At 37.8% G+C, this 21,203-nt stretch overlaps 1 pseudogene; it reads right to left on the bottom strand.

The window, feature by feature from the left end:
* Nucleotides 1–21,203, bottom strand: part of LOC114625824 — a 36,615-nt pseudogene that overhangs the window by 959 nt on the left and 14,453 nt on the right.

Raw genomic sequence — 21,203 nt, 5'->3', positions numbered from 1 at the left:
GAGAGGAGAGGAGAGGAGAGGAGAGGAGAGGAGAGAGATATCCTTGGGCAGTTTTTATGGGATCGTAAATGAGAACGACAGATTCTTCAATGGCGTGCTGTTGGAAAAAAAGCCGCGGTGGTGGTGTCTTTCCATGCAGCTGGGTCCCACATGTAGGAGAAAGTCTAGGGTTCCAGAGGCTGGAAGCTTTGGTGACGGCAGGCCCCAATGACACAAGGAAGTCCTTGGTTCCAGAAAGGTTTATTTTCATGGCAGATGGTGGATGGATTTGGATGTACCCCCTTGAAACTCAGGCCAGACCTGAGTTAAATAGGGAGGGAGAAAGGGGGAGGTTCTGGGGAAGTATGGTTAATTTGCTCTGCCCTCTGGCCTTCATTAGTATGTAAATCCCTAGGGCCTGTGGCCTGTAGTCACGCCCTCTACCTGTACACTTTGGGAGGGGCTGTAATGGCCTATGTGACTGAACAATGAAGTTCTATGGAAACTAGACTGCTTTTCAGGACTCTGGGTTCTGGGGACATGGCTGAATGCCTGCCATTTCTCCCTTGGAGTCTCGGGGTTCCAGGCTCATGCATAGCCATGAACCAAGATACCCTTACACAGTCCCACAGCATGCTGGTAACTGAACTGAGAATCTAGAAGCACCCGGGGAATGAAGAAGCCATAATATGTGGATTGATACCTGTCCAAGTGGAAGTGATCAATGTTTACGTGGCAAAGGCTGAGCATCATCTCCATCTGATATTGCACTTAATCAAAGTCAGCATCATCCTCTGTGTGCTTGGTAATCTCTAGTCGATCTTCTACAACCAGACCCAGGAGCACTCCTTGAACAACCTCAGTTCCTTGTCCTTCTTGATAATGTTTGATTATTTTTAATACTACTAGGCTGTCGATCTGCACCTGCTTCATGGCCGAATCTCCAGAGACGCCTTTGCCCTTCTCCACCAGTGGAGCTGGAAGAGGTGGCGGTGGAGCCAGTGCCTTTCTTATGTAATGAATGCCATGTTTCCAGACAGACAGGAAAAAAGAGATTCCTGAGGCACCGGAAGCGGAACTACCTTAAATCTCCTTTTTATTAAGAAGAGTTCCATGTAAATGTATGTGATTCTGATTTATTATAATTTAGCAATATTGAGTGTGAGGTGTTGAATGTACATAAACCTTTTATCTGTGTCTAGCAAATGACTTTCACAGTGGAAATACAAAACATGTATATCCATACTTAAAATGGAATCAAGCATTTTTCCTCATTGTACTCTCAGACCACATTGTTTCAGGGTCAGGAAAGTTACAAGACTGAAGAGTAAAGTGACTGTTGGCTCTGGCATTTCCCTAGATGGCAATAGGTTCATTTGACTGTTGTGGAATGGTTCTCTACTTTCCTGATCTTATGCCCCTTTAATGCAGTTCCTCGTGTGGTGACCCCAACAATAAAGCTGCATCATTGCTATTCTGTAATCATAATTTTGCTACAGTTATAAATCATAGATATATCTGATGTGGGAGATATATGATATGCAACTTGTATGAAGGGGTTATTTGATCCTTGAAGGGGTCATGACCCACAGGTTGAGAAATACTGCATCTAGTGTGAGCGATTTAAAAGGGGAAAAATCTGTTAAGTCTCCTTTTCTAGTCACTGATCCTTTGGGAAGTCCTTGTTTCATACACACACACACACACACACATATGAATGATCTGTGAAAAACAAAAAAGATGGGATAATAAACTGTTAACTCATTTAGAGAAGGGCACACACCCTAGGGGTTGCTTCTCAGGTCATGCTCACAGACTCCTGCTGATCAGGATGCACTCTCTTGCCCTATTCCTAGTAAGAAACAATGGCTTTCATTTGTGACATGACCTTCCTGAAATGGGGTAAACTCTGCAACCACAGAACAAAATGAAGCCATTGGCTTAAACATGGACTGAACTCTGACCCTGACTTCATTAGTATTTTACTAATGTGAGAAACTACCAGAAACTTGTACTGAATTGTCCTTAATCATACCATGTGGCCAACAGTACTATGTCATTGCCATTTGGATAAAAAATGCTGTTTGTGAGAGAAAGTATATGAATACAGTATTCTTTTAATTCAGTGTTGGTGTCTTAATGCCTTTGAAAATTGAGACATTATTTAATTAATCATCCTAGTAATGATAATTAAATAATAATATCAGAAAAACATGATAGCTAGTATTATTTCTGTAGATCAGTTTCATAGCATAAATCGTGTCTCCCTCCCAATTCACATACTTTATCCTTGAATGCTTATTACCTTGGGAATGTGGCTCTATTTGGAGCTAGAGTCTTTAAAAAGGAAGAATTAAAGAAGTCATCAGGGTGGACTTTAACTAAACATGACCGGTGTTCTGGGAAGAAGAAATAGGGATATGTACATGCATGTGCAGAAGGATAGCAGTATGAAGACATGGGGAAGTTGGTCATCTACTTAGTGATGCTCCAGAAAGAACTGACTCATGTTGATCCCCTAATCTGGAGCTTCAAACTTAGAAAATGGTGAGAAAATAAATACATGTTTTTAAGCCACCCAACTTCTGCTATTAGAGTCTAATAGAAGGCTCTATTAATGGCAGGCTGTCAAACCAGACCAAACCATTATTTCCTTTGCCTTCTACAATAACCTATATAACACATATCTTAATTACCTTTTGTCATTCAGACATATTAGGTTTAGATATGTGTTATGAGCTAAGGAATGAGAACTGCTGTAGTCAGGTACCAGCATCCATAAGCAACTGTGTCAATGCTTAACACTCCCTTGTCTTTTCTCTTGAGACTCAGTGATAGCCCTATTCTTGTGAGAAAATGCTGTGGTGCTATTTTATTCTCATTGCACAGGTATAGAATCTTGAGGCTCTGGACTGTAATGTCTGATATTGTTCCTTCCCATGGCAGAGCTAAAACCCCAGCAACATGCGTGTGGCCCCTAGCCACTAGTCAGGACCTGTTTACATCTGTCCTGCCTTTATCTTTTGTCTGGAAGAAAAGATTAGATCTTGTTTATTTTGCTTCTTTATATCCTAGAATATTGCTTGAGTAGAAATGAAACTTCTTTTTGCTTTCTATAATAAAACATTTTAAAATTAAAAATATTTATTATTGCTTAAAATTATGAGGGAAGAAAAATTATAAAACAGAAATCACAAACAGATTAGATACTTCATTCTGATAAAAGTAATAATTTATAGCATTGATGATTAATTAGTCACATTCTTGTACAAAAGGTTGAACTATTATATGGAAGAACAGAGTGAAGGGATTTCTGTGAGCTATTTGGTTAATTTATTTACTGTCTGTTTAGGTTCTTATTTTTTTTAATGTCTACTAAAAGGCAATAACATTGTCTTTTAACTTGCTCAATAGAAGTATTATGAAAATTACTGAGTAAAATAGGAATAGGAAAGCAATCAGAAAGCAATTTTAATTTAACCAATGAAGCATGAAATGGAAAAAAATTCAAATAACCTAAAAGCAATTATACTGGATCATTAGGTAGCTTATTTAAATACAGCACATTTATATAGTATGTTCTTCATAGTGTCATCTCTTTAACCTTTACATCATATTTAAGCCTGTTCTAATAGACAGTAGCATATATTGATAAAAATCTCAAGAAGATGAAGAAAGATTTAAATATGGTAGAAGCACTTTAGCTATTAGAATTTACTTCTCTGATGAAATCTATTCTTTAGAGCCTGTCCCCCAAACTAAGAGGTTTGCAAATACAAACCATATGCTTCAAAAAGAGACTTAACAGAGTCTACCTGCTCACATTTCTGCACTCATAAAACAAGTACACTAAGTCTGTCTTAGTTAATTTTCTATTGCTGTGACAAAATATCATAACCAATGTAACTTATAAAAGGAAACATTTCATTTGATTTATGATGGCAGTTTTTAGCCTGTAGGTTGAAACACCTTTGGAGTTAAACGACCCTTTCACAGGGGTTGCCTAAGACCATCTGCATTTCAGATATACATTATGATTCATAATAGTAGAAAAATTATAGTTATGAAGTAGCAATGATTGGGATCACCACAACATGAAGAACTATATTAAGGGGTCACAACATTAGGAAGGTTGAGAACAACCTGGCTTTTGGTTTCAGAGGTTTAAAGTCTATCATGGTTGAGGGAAAGGATTGTGAAAGCTCACATGTTGATCCATGATTATAAGGCAGAAAGAGAGAGAACTGGGGATCACAGGAGCCTATTAAAACCTTAAGGCCTGTCCCAAGTAATATATCTTCTCTAAGAAGGCCAAACTCCTAACCCTTCCCAAACAGTTTCACCAAACTGTGACAGATTCTGGTGCTGTATCAAACACATTCAGTAAGTCAGGCCAAGTGATACTTATTTAAGTCTCCCAGAAATGAGCTACATGATCCACTCATAGCCAGTTGTAGGGCTTCATTCAATCTTAAAGGTCCAGGATGTCTCATCTTAAGGTAAGTTGAATAGATGGGTAACTGAAAATATTTGAAACATAACCACATAACTACATTCAAAAGAGGCATATGTCAATGTAAAAACTTAGCTAGCAGTATATTTATTTATAAAAAGAAGAGTCAGGATAAGTCACATTGCATACTAACCTTCCTTTCTGAGAGCAGACTTCTTCCTATTCACCAACTTGAAGTGGCAACCACCTGTGACTTGGGATTGCTTTCCGATCAGTACCAGAGCTCAGAAGCTGATTAGAAAGTCAGTTCTTGGACACAGAGTCAGATAAGACAGGACTGGACAATTCAGTGGCTAGTTCATATGTATTTTGATAAAGCACGGTTTACTGGTCTTAGTCCATAGCCCAGAACAATTATATCCTTGATTCAGTGTGTTTCCTTTACAGACCAGGGTGAATAGTCACAAATTTTATGTTTCCAACTTATTTCATGTGCTTTAGTCTGCTTTCTCCTTTTAGACAAGTTTCTCTCAAGTCTATGAATATCTATTGTGTAATTTCAGCTCAAGTTCTAATGTTTTGCTTCTGTGTTTTCAATTGTTGTTATGTGTTGAGCCAGGTATATTTTATATAAAAGGAGACTCTTGGTATGTGTTGGATCTTGTGACCTCACTACTTTTATTCAGAGTTGGAAAGTGACTTTCAGGAACAGAAACAGAAATAACAAATTTTATGTCATGTGGTCAATCTGCTCACTAGGTTATGGGGCCCCCAGCAGAAGTCATTGGTTGATTATTGGTTCTGATTTAGGTTCTGATCAGTTTGAGGAGGGAGGTGGGGAAAGCCAAGAATTAGTGATGAGGTCATGGTGTCAGGAGATGGTGATGACTGTGACATGATCCACATGTTGCCCTGTCATGTGTAAAACAATAATGGGGACACATTAACTACATACACAGATCACATTTCTCGATAAATAGTGGCATTGGGGTAATTTTGCATCTGCTTGAATTAAATGATTAACATTATGCTCAAAATTGCTGTTCTAGGAAGGGGGAATGTCGCAGAACTGCAGAGCTGTGAGGGTCATATTAGAAACCCTTAGTGTTATTCTGAATATTTTTACATTTATTACTGTGATCAGTAAAATTGCAAATATGCTAATTAAAGTAAGTATCTTTAGAAAAATAAAGATATTTAATTCACCACATTTGGTCATGTGCTTTTTGAAAAAGAATGTTCTTTCTTTGATAATTACAGAGGCAGAATCAGAGCCAACAAGGAACTTGGTACTTACAAGGTCAATACTAGTTGATATGTTTCCAAAAAACTGTACAAGAAAAGAGGTTTCAATATTTCATTGAGCAAAAATATACAAACTGCTCTCTTGGGGTCTGAGAGTCCTTGACCAGGGAGAATGATTCCATGGTGGAAGGATCTGAACTTAGCTTTCCTGCCAACATCACATTTTGAGATCTAGGATACCTCAGAGGACTGCTAGGGGGAATGTTGTATTTGAGAACCACCAGCTGGGGCAGATGATGGAAGTCAAGTCTGTCAATCTAGGCTGGAAATGTAATGGGATAGGTAGGAATGTATTTCCCTCAGACTGTGCTAAACATATCAGGATAGAGGAGTTGCAAGGAAAGTTACTATGTGGTGAGAGCTACAACTGCCAACTTGAGCTCAAATGTTTCCAAAAACAGTCTCACTTATCAGTGCACATAAAAAGGCTTCTATAGTTCATTGAGCAAAATAATACATATTTATTTAGTGAGCCATCAGACTGGTGTGGAGGGGGAGTTCTGGAGAGGGATTGTTTATTTTCTCTAAGAGTCTCTGGTTTCCACTAACTCATGAGCAGACTTAATGTGAAGTTGAGCAGATACAGGGCCATATTCATCATTGGCCAAATGCCCCACCTTCAAGAATTTCAAGTTCATTAGCCTTTATGCTCTGTGATCCCATGAGACCAATGGTAAAAGCTACCCACAGGATTCTCCTGCAGTTACTCATTTGCATGGATACTCATCTGAAAATAATATATTCAGTAGTTAGTTTTTGAAAATTGGCCTGCTTAGATTTCTGATGAGACCTAGGAAAAGCAGTCCCCAAAGTCTTAATAAACATGATTAAAATCTTTTGGTATCTTATCTTTCCCCTTCATTTTGATCATAATACCAGTGTTCAATATCTTCTTTAGTTTGGAATTATCTCATGGTTCAGAAAACTTCATTGCCATCTATTGTACTTTGACATTTAGATCTCTGAAATCTATTGTATTTTTTCAACTAGCCTTTACTAGAAGATAAAATAATATGGAAATTAAAAGATAAAGGAAAAATATGAGTAGATCAGAATATTGTGAAATATTGTAAAAAAAAAAAAAGTATTGTGAGGGTAGGAGAGAAAGCATAGCCACATAAGAAAACAACTTTAGCTAGGTGGTAGAAACGCTGGTTCCAAAAGATGGTTGTAAGGTTGATAGACAGAAAAGGCTAGATCAGCGATTTTCAAGCTATGGATCACGACTCCTTTAAGAGTTGAAGGACCCTTTTGCAACAGTTGTAGGTCTAAGTCCATTGAAATTGTAGATATTTACATTATGATTCGTAACAGTAGAAGATTACAGTTATGAAGTATCAATGAAAATAACTTTATGGTTATGGAGTCACCACATCAAAAGGAGTTGTGCTAAAAGTGTCATAGCTTGGAAGGTTGAAAATCACTGGGCTAAAGAACACTGAATGGTCCAGCAATCACACAGGTTCAAATTCTATCAAGGACCTAGGACATTCTGTGAGGGAAGAGTAGGTGGGAAGACCCCTAACCCCTACAGGAAACAAGATATTGTTCTTGAGAATGTAGTTGAAAGGAAGAACTGGCCAAATGAAATCTGTCATGAAAGCTCTGATTTCCATGGCGAAGGATTAGGATTTTATTCTATTGATGAAAAAGAGGTTACTGAAGTTGTAAAACTGAGACATGCAATGATCAGCCCTGTTTTGACTTATGTGAGGATAAAATGGAGTTTAGAGGAATTCTGGCAAGGAGTGGAGACCAGAATCCATTGCAGGACTACTGCAAGATCTGGTGCACTTCTGAGAAGTGACTGATAAGCATGTAGAATTGGTAGGACCCGATGACTAAGGAAGTGGAACATCCATTCTTTCGTTCAGCCATTTGTAGAGCTCTTGTTCAGTACAGGAGGCATTTTAGATGTTGAGGGCATGAAAGTTAAAAGCAAAGTTTCTGCTTCTATGAAGCTTGCATTCTAGTGAGAGAAATAAAAATAAAGTCCACCAATATGCACATTCATAACAGATTATGTGACATTAAGTGCTCTGAAGAAAAATAAGGCATGTGACTTTAGACCTTGAAGCTTTGGCTTTCGGCCCATGGAACCCTGCTCTTTTGGTCATGGAAGAAAGCCAGTTTAATAAGATGGGAGGGTCAGAGGAATAAGAAATGGGTCCCCAGCCAATATTCAGTACAGTCTGCTGGGATAGAGTTGGGGGCACCTAAACTGAACCTTTTGCTGAAAGCAGCCATGTGAGTGAGCCCAGGGGAGGCCAGCAGACAACCTGCCTAACCAACTCAGCATCACGAGAAATCACAGATCTCCTTGCTAGTGACCACAGCGTTTGAGAAACTTACAAACAGAAAACATGAATAGGAGAGAGCTATCACTCAAGAATTATTTGGAGTTGCTAGCACTTGATACAAGTTGATTAAGTCAACTAAGAGACAGACTTCAAGGGAGAAAAACATTTACAGTAACTCTAGATTTAAAAGTTTTGGGTCACTCAAGACTGGAACAAACTTTTATCATTATTTTGGGGTATTAATCCTGAAAGGTCAAATTTAAGAGACTATAAATCTGTCCTTTAATATTTGAGGGCTGGGAAGATGGCCCAGTAAGCAAAATTTTTGCTGTATAAGCATGAGAACCTGAGTTCATATTAGAGCAGCCAACCAAACACCAGGCCTGGAAGCATGTGCCTATGATTCCAGCACTGAAGAGATGGAGACAGAAAGTTACTGTGGCTTATTGGACAGCCAGTCTAGCTGGAAAGTTTCAAGTTCAGTAACAGACCCTGTCTCAAAAAATAAGGTGGAAGGGGATTTGGAGAGATGACTCAGTTATAGAGAACATTTGTCCTCTTACAGAGGAACCAGAATTTGTTCCCAGCACTCACATGGTAGCTTATGCTTGTTTATAATTCCAGTTCCAGGTGTTTCATATGTGATACATGTATATACATGCAGGAAAGCACTCAGATATAAAATAAAAATAAATACATCTTAAAAATAAGATGGAAAGTGACTCCTTCCTTTTGCTTCCACTTCCCAACATCTGAAGTTACAGATTATATTAATGATTACTTTTGACTTAAAATGTACCAAAATTAATGAATTAACTCATTGAGGTCTATACTTTCCAAGTTATTTTTAAATATTCTATGTGCATGTTTGTATACATGATCCTGTCATGTATGTACATGTGTATGAGCATGTATATAGAGGCTAGAAGTCTTCCTGCATTTTTTTTATCACTTCTCCCCCAACCCCCCATTCCATGCCCCTTTTTCTGCTTCTATGTGGGTTTTCCCCTAACCACCCACTGCCTCCAGCCTCCCAGCCCTCACATTTCCCTATACTGGGGCATCAAGCCTTCACAAGACAAAGGGCCTCTTCTCCCATTGGTGCCTGACAAGGCCATCTGGAGCCATGGGTCCCTCCATGTATACTCCTTGGTTGGTGGTTTAGTCCCTGAGAGCTCTGGGGGTTCTGGTTGGTTGATACTGTTGTTCTTCCTATGGGGTTACAATCCCCTTCAGCTCCTTCAGTCCTTTCTCTGACTTCTCCATTGGGGACCCCATGCTCAGTCCAATGGTTGGCAGCAAGCATCTGCCTCTGTATTAAAACAGACCATTTTTAAAGAGCTTCTAATAAGCTAAGAAGGAAAGAGACCTGTCTGTACCCAGCATGCCCAAGGGTCTAGGATTCAAAGAAAAGGAAGAGCCTCTTGTTTCTTTTGAAAAGTGAAGAGAAATTCTTGTTTTTATAGGCTACAATGTAAAATATTTAGTGATAAAAATTCTTGATTAACGTTTAAGTTCTTCTCCCCCTAGAAACTGTAATTCAGTACATTAATTATAATTGTAACATGACTGTGGTTATTTGCCTTATTTAATAAGAGTATTTCATACTGTAGTAACAGAAGTTGAAGAAATTAACTCGGAGAGATGAGTAGACCATTACCACCAGCTCCCACCAGTCTGAATATAGCTTAGAGCATCTGTATGAATTACAATAGTTATACTAAATATGAAGGGCCTCCCCCTACATCAAAGGAGGGAGAGCTTTCTTCTAGTGTGGAGTGCTTCTCTAGGTCACAACTTTATTCCCAGGGAAAAGTGGAGTGCCTGAGCATGGCATTGTCTCATATTTCAGCATGATTGAATACAGGGATGAACAATGACTGCAGGATATGGATGTAGGAAAAGATGTAGGCAGAGATATTTTACTGTAGATGTTGCCTGATCCTTCAACCTTTCATTCACAGGGGCAGTATCAATAACCATATTATTCTGATTATGATTCAATCCCAGAATTCCAACAAAGAGTTGAGTCTTCTAAAATATCCATGGGCCTTTTTATAGTATCAGGTATTACCCAGTACCATTTAAGTCATTCAGTTAAATTTGAATTTCAGGTTACACCAAACTTGTATATGAATAAATAGAAACTAATGATTTATATTTATTTGGAATTAAATTTTATTTCACTTCCTCAATTTACATTTGCTAAATCTGGCAGCTGTAGTTAAGGTCATTTCCTGTACTCGTCTAGGAAGACTATCTGCTGCAGAAATCATCTCTAAGTTCATGATTCTGTCCTGCTTAGAGGGGCTGCTCTGAGTTCTATTAGCTGTAGGGGTGATATAAAGTGTGGAATATGGAGCAGGAGCTGACCCCCCAACCCTATCCCCTCTGTGACTCCCAGTTTTCCTTCCTGGCTTTATTTGGTCTTATGACCAAATCATAAGTCATTTTGAAGATATCCATGACTGATAAGCTTAAAGTCTTTTCCCTACTAGGGATGCTTACACTGTAGACAAGTACCAGCAAAATAATAGTTTATAATTAAAATTTGAATTTTTTCTAAGTTGATATTAATAGCAGTTATAGTGGTAAAATCACTGTTTTTCTCTTGAAATTAAGGATTTGAGTTTTGACTGCTCTACCTATCATTTCATTTGTATAGATATATTTTTGTGTTTAGGCCCCAGAATCCTGGACAATGGTTAGGAGAAAAGGACTACTCTGAGGTTTTCAAGACCCTTTACTTAGTGAGCTAACTGAAAATAGAGAGCTCCATCTAATTTTAAAATACACATAGGGAAGACCTTATTTTTGTTAAGTGTACATTGTATAAAGTGTTCTCAGATACATTCCTGGAAAAATCAAGTGAGTGGATCATGTTAACAGAAATGATGCTAAGTGGCTTGTCCTAAGAAGGCAAGGAACCTGGAAATGACAGAGCCATGACTCAAAAATTAGGTTTTGCTTTGTTGCTTTTTTTTTTTTTTTAAAGAGCCAACCCACTTTCTGTCACATCATGCTGTCCAGGCACCCTGCAGTCCCCTTCATGGGAAGCCCCAAGCTCCCTTCAAAGCTGTTGTATGTGATTTTTGGTTATGGTTGATGTAAATCCTCTGTGGTTAAGGGTCTTTTGATTGCAAAGTTTTGGGAAACAGCAATAATGCCAGATCACTTTAATGACACATGTGAAATGACTCATAATCATATACCATTGGGCAACTCAGTCTGCACATAGGGTTTTCTTGTTAGGAAGTGGATTGTTCTTCATTCATGATTGAGGCCACAGTGAATGAAAGATATGATGCCAACACTCAGATACGTGTCTAAGGCTGGGTGAAGGTCACCTAAAGGGGAAGTGAAGTGGATTTGTAATATAGGGGACTTCATCTCTGTTGCTCTGTCACTGTCCATCTGAGAAAACCTGTTCTTTCATATCTAGAGGGTCTGGTTATAAGGAATTGGGGAGATTTCTTTATTTTTGTTCTGTGTTTTGAGTACTGAGAATGGAATTAATTCCTGATACATGGAATTTCTAATATTGAGCATATGAAAAAGGATTGAGTTAAATTCTAAATGGGAGCATCCTGAATAATGAAGTGTATTGGCAAGCAGTGTATTTTGAGAAACCACATAATTAGAAAAAGGCAACTGTATAGAAAACTTCACTATTTTATATTAAGCTTAGTATTATACAATTAATAACTTGAACTCATAACTTAAAGGTTATAGAGGCATGGCTAAAATCAATCAGCAATACTGAATGTGTTGGCCTTACTTGTAATCCAAGTCCTCAAGAAGCTGAGGCAGGAGAATACTGAGTTTGAGGCTAGCATGGGTAACATAACAAGACCCTATTTCATAAACAGACATCAAAAGAGAACTTTAACATATTATTTAAAATGTTACAAATAGTTGATAAATATTGGGATCAATATATTTGGTCAGTTAGAAAAGAAAGCAACATGTAATTTCCACATGTGAAATAGGAATTCAAGTGTGAAGATAGTCTTTGTTTTCATAAAATAAGTTACTAAGGAAAGTTGAATCATATGGAATTTAGAGCAGAAAAAACTAAGGTTGAATTTTAATGCTGAATTTCATGACACAAAATCTCCTGGAGATATTAGGATGTGTTACTATGGAATGTAACTTGGGCCAGAATGAACTAGGAGATTGTCTAATTGGACCAGTTTTGGAATTAGACAGACCTTCCTTTTGTTCTGATACTAGGTCAGTTTTTTTCCATTGCTGTACCTCACTTATTTTCTTTGTGAAATGGGAAGACAAATAGACCAACAAGTTATTCTTCAAATTTTCTAATAGATAAGATACTATTTAAAGCAACATAGAAAATTTATAACCAAGATTCAGTGGTGCTTATAGCTCTTCTGCTTTTCTTTTTTCTTTTAAAAGACATACTGTAAATAATTCTGACTAGATATAATGAAGTGTTTGTAGCTTTCAGATCAAAGTCCTGACTTCTAGCAATAAAATAAGACTAAAAATGATAGCAAACTGAGACAAGTGTAGTTTTTAAATCTGATTTTGCTATGCTATATATGTATAAGGAGTGAGGAAACAAGCATTTCTATATGAGCTATTTGGAAGGAATAAATTTATGGGCCATAAGTGAATCAGAAGACAAAGCCGTCATGTCTACTCTACATTTGGACTCAAAACATATGTTTGAGGGCTGGAGAGATGGCTCAGCAGTTAAGAGCACTGACTGCTCTTCCAGAGGTCCTGAGTTCAAATCCCAGCAACCACATGGTGGCTCACAACCATCCGTAATGAGATTGAATGCCCTCTTCTGGTGTGTCTGAAGACAGCTACAGCGTACTCATAAATAAAATAAATAAATTAAAAAAAAACATATGTTTGAATTCCTCAACATCAGCATATACATTTAATGTCATTATTTATGTTATATATTACTGTATACATACATATATACATAATATATACTAATATATGCCATATTAGTATGTATACTAAAATTTGATTTATTAACATATGGCACATGGTAATACATAACTGTTAAATATAGACGGGATAAAGAAAACTTTACTAAACAAGCTAATCAGAGGCAATAATGGTCATCTATTTGCCAAATGAGAGAATTATTCTGGAATTTTGCAGTCTTGTGTCTTAAAATTCTAGAATGAAGGGGTCAAGGCAGGGAGAAGAAGCTGAATTTAAGAGACTAAATAATTGGATATAGCAAAATATTATACATGCTACACATGCCAGGATAAGAGAAGCTACTAAATATTATTTTCAGACAGTTCTCAGTTCTTGAAATGCCCTACTTTAGAAGAAACAGCAAGGAGACTGGAAAGGAGGATGTTAGGAATGGAAGATGTAGTTGTATGGCATCTTTGGGATATTTTGAAGATTTGCTTTTCTGTGAGGTGGAGAATCACAGAATGGTTTGAGAAGAAGGGTGGGATGATGTGACATATTTTAGCATGCAGTGAACGAAAGGTGGTATGGTCAGTGGAGTTGGGACATTCATAATAATCTGATGTACAGTTATGTGTCTCTGAATCAGGGTGTCTGTATCTGAGTAGTAATAGAGTCTGTATTTAATTTGGAGAGAAAGAACAATAGGATTCCCATTACCATAAGTATGAAAGTAAAAGAGAAATGAGGGCTAAGTACAAGACTACTGCCTCGAGGAATTCAGTAGAAGAGACCAACACTAACTGGGAAGAAGAAACCCTGAGGAGCATTCCAGGGAGAAAGAGGGAATAAGTTTGTGATTAGACTTATTCACTATGAAATGCTTATTCAGTGCTTCAAGTTGAAGGAAAGAGGCAGGTGGATGAGTTTAATGTGAGGATCAGAATTGGTTGTAAAGATTTGTTTGCTAATCAAACAAGGCTCAAAACTGGATGGTATCTCTTAATGAGAGAACAGTCTTGAGACATGTATTTCCTCTTGTATAGAAGCTGGGAAGAATAGGAAGGGCCTCTGAGTGAGATGGGGAAAAAGTGACTGGAAAGAAGCAGCATCAAGTGGAATTTTCATCCTAGATGCCAAGTAGAAAAAAAGTGCTTCATAAAATGAGGCAAACTTCCTCCCTCAAGAGTTGCTTGTTCGGGGAAATGATTACTTAGTCAGACCATGTACAAATGATAGGCAGTCTGACAACTTATTTTAGTGGGACATGTTGCAAATCAGGTTCATCTTTCAACATCATATGACCTATAGGTAGAGTACACTGTAAGGTTCACACATTGTCTATCTAACTTTAAAAAGTGACAAATCAAGATTTCAAATAGCAGATATCTTGCGACCATAGCTAATGATTAGGAGAAAGTCCAAGAAAATAGCTGAGATATTGGCCTAAAGTAGTCTAGCCATTGAACTAATGCCAGCAGCTCCATCATCCTCATCAAAGTTGGCAAGAGAGGGGAAGGGCTAGTTGCCAGATTCTGTCACCATACTGAGAAATACTCCACAGTCTGGCAATTTTCTGTAGATGCAATGGGATCTATACTGCATTCCAGCTAGATAACAAAACTGACTGAACTGTGAGGTTAAGTTGGTCTAGGGGCAGAGCTGTCTTTAAATCCATCAAATGGAGGAAGCTATGATACTCATAGAGAGTGGGCTGGAGTGCACCCTTACACTCAAATATAAAGAGGGCATCCCTCACTACATGTCTATATCAAGACAGTGACATGCTAGAATTTGATATTATATACAATTGTATTAATATCTTCAAGTTGTGCTTAGCATGATCTAATATATAGATTTATGTATGTTTTTATGAATACATATAAGTTTATACATTCAGCAACTCTAAAATATTGGATATGTACTTAGAATGTTTAAGAGATGGTTTACAAAATGAAACTTATGATAATAACTGAGTTGTATTTTTTTATTTTCATGTTTGGTTTGATTTTAAAATTTAATATGCATTATTCTTAGGACTAGAAAAAAACTTTAAGAAAAATGACACAGGTGTTTGTTTGTACACAAAGTCATAATGTATGACCTTTCTACATATTTAAATCAGATTAGCAGACTTGGGAAGTATGTGTTTATAATTTTATTCTTCTTAATGAAAGCTGAGTTATCTGCTTTTAATATAAAAGGACAATGAGACACCCTTATCTTTAATGTCTAAAATCTATGACAAGGCCCCTTTCCAAGTTTCTTCTCAAATTCTTGTTATTTTTCCTATTGTTGTTTACTGAAGACTGCAGGAAGTTCTTGTTCCACAAATCAGTAGAGACTTATGCTTTCCAGGGCCATTTCTGATAGCAACTCTTATCCCTTTGCCTCTCTCCATCCTGCTGCACCTTCCTGTATCTAGTCTTTAATTTTAATATCAAACAGACACTGTTTTACCACAGCTTTCATGAGGCATATGATATTCAGGAACTGTGTCACAGATTCAAATGTACAAACTACACCTCAGTCGATCACTGCTCTGGGATAGGCTTCTGCAGAGAATCTCCCCTACTAGCCATGACTTATGTATTGTCCTACACATTGCCAGAATACCCAACAAGAGGGATGTCTCAGATAGCTTCTTGTTTTACTTTCTGCTTGTATTGCAGGGGGGACTCCAAACTTTTCTGCATTCTGCCTAATTATTGTGCCCTTCCTTGTAGGACTCAGACAAACACTTCAAAACAGAAACCTTATTAAATTAAAACATTGACAGCTTCTTTAAAGTATGTAATGATTCTTATTACTATAATGCCTTGGATCTCTCTCATCACTCTTACCAAACCCTCCCCCAACCATATAGGCCCCTTTTCCACATTTCTGACTTTTTGTTTTATTTTGTGACCCACTGTTTTTAACTAAGGCTGTCTGGGGGTTCATGGGTTTGGGATGATCCATTAGAGCCTGATAAGTTTATTTATTAGTGGATATGCAACTAAATACAATGACAGCCTCTCTCCTAGAATACAGTGGTAGCAAATAGTTCTATCGAGGAAGGGTAGGGCACAATGTCTTCTTGATGTGTGATCAACTATTGATAGCTCTATTTTTGTGGTGTAGGCCCAGTGCAAGCAGCTGGAGTTATTGTGTGATTATGGTTGCAATGATTGTATCATTCTTACAATATAGTATTTGGCAGCTCTTTTGCCAATCTTTTGCCTCTTACATTCTCTTTTTACTTATGTTCTCTGAGCCACAAAGGAAGAAGTGGCATAAATATCTTGCTTATAACTAAATACTCAATGGTTTTATTCTTAGCACCTTGACCAACCATAATTCTCTTCATTAGCCACCATTCATTGCCAAGTCTAGCTTCTGTGGTAAGATTGAGGGTAGCATTTTTCTCTATATATAAATATTTAGAATGTTGGTTAGCACCTTGTTGTTAGTAAAACAAGTTATCGTTTAGGGCCTAAGACCTCTTTAGCCATGTGTTTTTGACTAGATTTACAGTACTAGGTATAAACTTCCTCATAGTCCAAACATTGACTATATGGTGACCTCCATCATAATTGTGCTACTACTGCTCCAGTGAGCACATCTTGACTTCCAACTTAATATTGTATTTCATAGTTTTCCTTCTCTAGTTGCCTGTTGCTACCCCAGATCTGTTTTTCACCTCAGGGTATTCAGGTACATTGCTCACTGTATCACAGTCACATCAGGTCTGGACTAGAGCGAGTGAAGTTTGGCTGGGCAAGCAGATTAGTAAGGATCTCCATAAGCAAGAGTGAGGAAGAAACAACCTTCTCTGGAGACAGTTTTTAGTAAAACAGCTCTTGTTATTGGGGGCCAGGGGAACAAGGGCTATATAAACCTTGGAGAGTGGGTAAGGGTTTTCGGGGTGAATCTGCATCATTGGCTGGGTTGAGGTGATAGGAATGCTTCATTTGCATGAAGAGGAATTCCAGGTGCTTTCTGGATATGTCTGTATAAGGAGACAGGAAGTTTATCGTGAAACTTGGCCACCAGGCTATATGACACCTCTTCAAGAGTGGCAGAGATGGGGTCATAAGGCTTCTGTGAACTGGAACATGCAGACACAGAACAATGAGGAAGCAATTCTATTCCTGCCAGTCTCAGGACAAGATTTTAGGATGTGAACATATTTTGACCTCACTCTTGTTCAGAACCAGCTCCCTCAGTCTCATGGTTTTCCAGCCTTACAGCCTGTATAACACATTCCAGTACTATGAAAGCCAGCAAGAAAGAAGCTTCAACTTAATTACAACTTTAATTCTCTATACCTTGTAATGAAGATGTACTCTCAATCACTATGTTTTAGCTCTATTCTTTGGATCAAGTTATTAATCTCTGGTGATAGAAAGTATTATGTTAGTGAAGACTTGTTTGGGCTTAATTCTGTGTGATTAACAAATATGTCTAATTGAATGATTTTTTTTCAATATAAGGGCATAGGACAGACTGTACAGAAATTGCTTAGAAATTTAAACACATACAATGTCATGCACAAATAGACACATACACTCATTCTGATTAAATGTCTGATTTGGATTAATGCAAGGGGAAGATTGTATGTTTGAGAGTCTGGAGACCCAAGGTATAGAACTGGTCACCATTGTCTTCATGAGAGCCTATAGTACTCAGTGAACAATGCTTCCTTGGGGTTCCCTTTTTCACAGTTGTATTTCTATCCCACTTTGATCAGACATAATGACTATGCTTGCTTGTCTTTCTCAGACCTTATAGCAAGGACCATGATAGAGTTAGAGTCCTTGTTCAGAACTTCAGAAGTACTTTGCATATTGGAATTCCAGAAGCCTATTTCCACATCAGCTGCCATGCCTACATCTACTGGATGGTAAGCTCCTATAGAGCCTTCTAGTCCCCAGCAGATATTTTTCACCATCTTTGGGAAAGGCCATTCAAATAAAAAGTTCTATCCCTGAATATTTTCTCTTTGCCAAGAAAATTCCTGGGGTTTGGTATTTGTCTGAATTCTAATTAGACTTGCCTTTGCCCAGCCTCCAGTCCCCAAAGCAGAAGGAATAGTTGAATTCAACCTCTCATTGAATCCCCAATAAGAACTTAAAAGACAAATACTCATTGCCAAAATCAAGGGCTGTGTTTTTTTTTTTCCCCAGAGACAATATATTAAGAAACTACAGTCTTCTTGTACACATGACTTGGATAGAACTCCAGGCCTAAAAATAACTCTGACAGGATTTGGCTGTGGAGCATCTGATTCCCTTCTGGGCCTGGTTTATTTCAGAAGTCACCTCATTAGCTTTGCTCAATGTTATCTCGGCCATCCAACGATGGTACCAGCTGTACTTGAGTTACTTTTATACTTTCCTAATTAAAATGATTTAATAACAAAATATTGCAAGACAGAAGGTATAGTATAATAGATGGTTGTTCCCCACCATCCTGATCTAGCCATTCTTTCAGTTTGCACTTTTCAAATGACAAGTTATAGACAGGGCTAAGAAATTTCCATCCTTAATCTTTTGTCTTCCTCCAGCTCAGCAATGACCACTATTTCAGATATGTTGGTTATATATGTTTATTATTATTATTACATGTCCCGTGTGTCCATTAGCACCAGGGATTTTGTCTTAGTGTTTATATAAGCAATAAGAACAAATGTTAAATTTAATCATCTCTTCATAAACCATGATGGATATATACTCATAATATTCAACTAAAAATATATGATTATATATAGATTATATGTAAAGCAATTAAAAATAAAAAAATTTCTTAATTGAAAGAAGGGGGATAAAATAATCAATCATGTGTTTTTTTTTTTAACCATTGCATAGCAAACAATACATCCAGTTAATGAGAGCAGACCATATTGGTACTACCTGTTTTTCAAAATAAATGAAAACAGACATGAGATTACAATTGTTTTCAAATTTCTAAAACTTGAATGTGAAAAAAAAATCAGTGTATCTTCAAGAAATACCAAGATGGTTGGAGAGATGGTTCAGTGTCAGGTATGCATACTGTTCTTGCAGAAAACTTGGGTTTGGTTCTTAGCATGTTCATCTGGCTAATTACAACTGCTTGTAACTCCAGCTCCAGGACTATTTGATGCCTCTGGCCTCTGCAGGTATCAGTACTCACAATGAACAGACTCCTGTCCCACAGTCACATAGTTAAAAATAATACAGATAAACACATGACAAGAAATAGTATAAAAATACAGTTTTTCCTTCCTGTGAAATCACATGGTTAAAGCATGAAGACAGTTATGAGCATCATGGAAACAGGTGCCTAAGTTAGCAAACATAGACTTGGGTTTGGAAATTCCAAAGGGCACATTTAGAATACCCAGTAGTATGTAGAAGTTTTGAATTTGCTTTCTGGTCTGGATGGGTTGCTAACACAAAAATACTAACTTGGCTATTAGGGACACTTTATTACTGTCAAACATACAAACATCTCGATAATGTAGAGTGCAGATGAAATGATTCTGCAATGATTTGGAAGTATCTGTATTGAGAAGAAAAACAAAACCATTGTTTTGAATTGATTATTCTACTTTATTGTTCTTTTTTCCAATTTCAAAGTCTGTGTATATTTCCTATGTAAAATAAGGAAGATAGAGAAATCATGATGAGAAAAATTGCTCATTACAGCTATTATCCCTTTCAGTTGATATGTTGAGGACAACCTCCTGATGAATCACAGTTCATCTATAACCTCATTTTGTGTCATAGTTTGAAGTTATAAAATACATCATTATAATTAAAAATTTTAGGCAACAGGCATATATAAACATTAAAAGTCTCCTATTCTAGAGGTTTGGGGGTACACTGATGGTAAAGAAATTACCGCTCTAAGATCAAGAATTGACAAATGGGACTTCATAAAATTGCAAATTTTCTGTAAGGCAAAGGACACTATCAATAGGACAAAACGACAACCAACAAATTGGGAAAAGATCTTTACCAATCCTTCATCTGATAGAGGGCTAATATCCAATATATACAAAGAACTCAAGAAATTAGACTCCAGGCAACCAAATTACCCTATTAAAAAATGGGGTATAGAGCTTAACAAAGAATTTTCAACAGAAGAAACTCGAATGGCCGAGAAGCACCTAAAGAAATGTTCAGCATCCTTAGTCGTCAGGGAAATGCCAATCAAAACAACCCTGAGATTCCATCTCACACCAGTCAGAATGGCTAAGATTAAAAACTCAGGTGATAGTAGATGCTGGCGAGGGTGTGGAAAAAGAGGAACACTCCTCCATTGTTGGTGGGACTGCACGATGGTGCAACCACTTTGGAAATCAGTCTGGCGGTTCCTCAGAAAATTGGACATAGCATTACCTGAGGATCCAGCTATACCACTCCTAGGCATATACCCAGAAGATGCTCGAACATATAACAAGGACATATGCTCAACTATGTTCATAGCAGCCTTGTTTATAATAGCCAGGAGCTGGAAAGAACCCAGATGTCCTTCAACTGAGGAATGGATTAAAAAAATGTGGTATATTTACACAATGGAGTATTACTCAGCTATTAAAAACAATGAATTCGAGAGGCTCCTAGGTAAATGGATGGAACTAGAAATTATCATCCTGAGTGAAGTAAGCCAATCACAAAAGAACACACATGGTATTCACTCACTGATTATTGGGATTATTGGATATTAGCCCAGAACCTTGAAATGCCCAAGATGCAACTCACAGGCCACATGAAGCCCATAAAGAAGGAAGACCAAGTGGGGGTGATTTGGTCCTTCTTAGAAGGAGCAACAAACTACTCAAGGGAGCAAATATGGAGTCAAAGTGAGGGACAGAAACTGAAGGAGGGGCCGTCTCAAGACCACTCCACCTGAGTATTTATCCCATGTGCAATCACCAAAGGTAGATGCTGATGTGGAAGTCAGGAAGTGCATGCTGATAAGAGCCTGATATGGATATCTCCTCAGAGGTCTTCCAGAGTCTGACATACTCAGAGGCAGATGCTCACAGCTAGCCATTGAACTGATCATGGGGTTCTCAATAGAGGAGTCAGAGTGAAGACTGAAGGAGAGCTGAAAGGATTTGCGGCACCATGAGGAGAGCAACAATACCAACCAACCACAGCTCCCAGGGTCTAAACCACCAGCCTGGGAGCACTTAGGGAGGGATCCAGCGCTTCAGTTGAATATGTAAGAGTGGAGGGCCCTGCTGGGCATAGGTGGAAGAAGAGAACCTTGACCTCATGTAGGCTGGA

Source organism: Grammomys surdaster, unplaced genomic scaffold (genome assembly GCF_004785775.1).
Source record: "Grammomys surdaster isolate TR1022 unplaced genomic scaffold, NIH_TR_1.0 223, whole genome shotgun sequence".
NCBI lineage: Eukaryota > Metazoa > Chordata > Mammalia > Rodentia > Muridae > Grammomys > Grammomys surdaster.
Note: the sequence above shows the minus strand (reverse complement) of the source record. Positions and strands in the feature narration are given on the sequence as shown.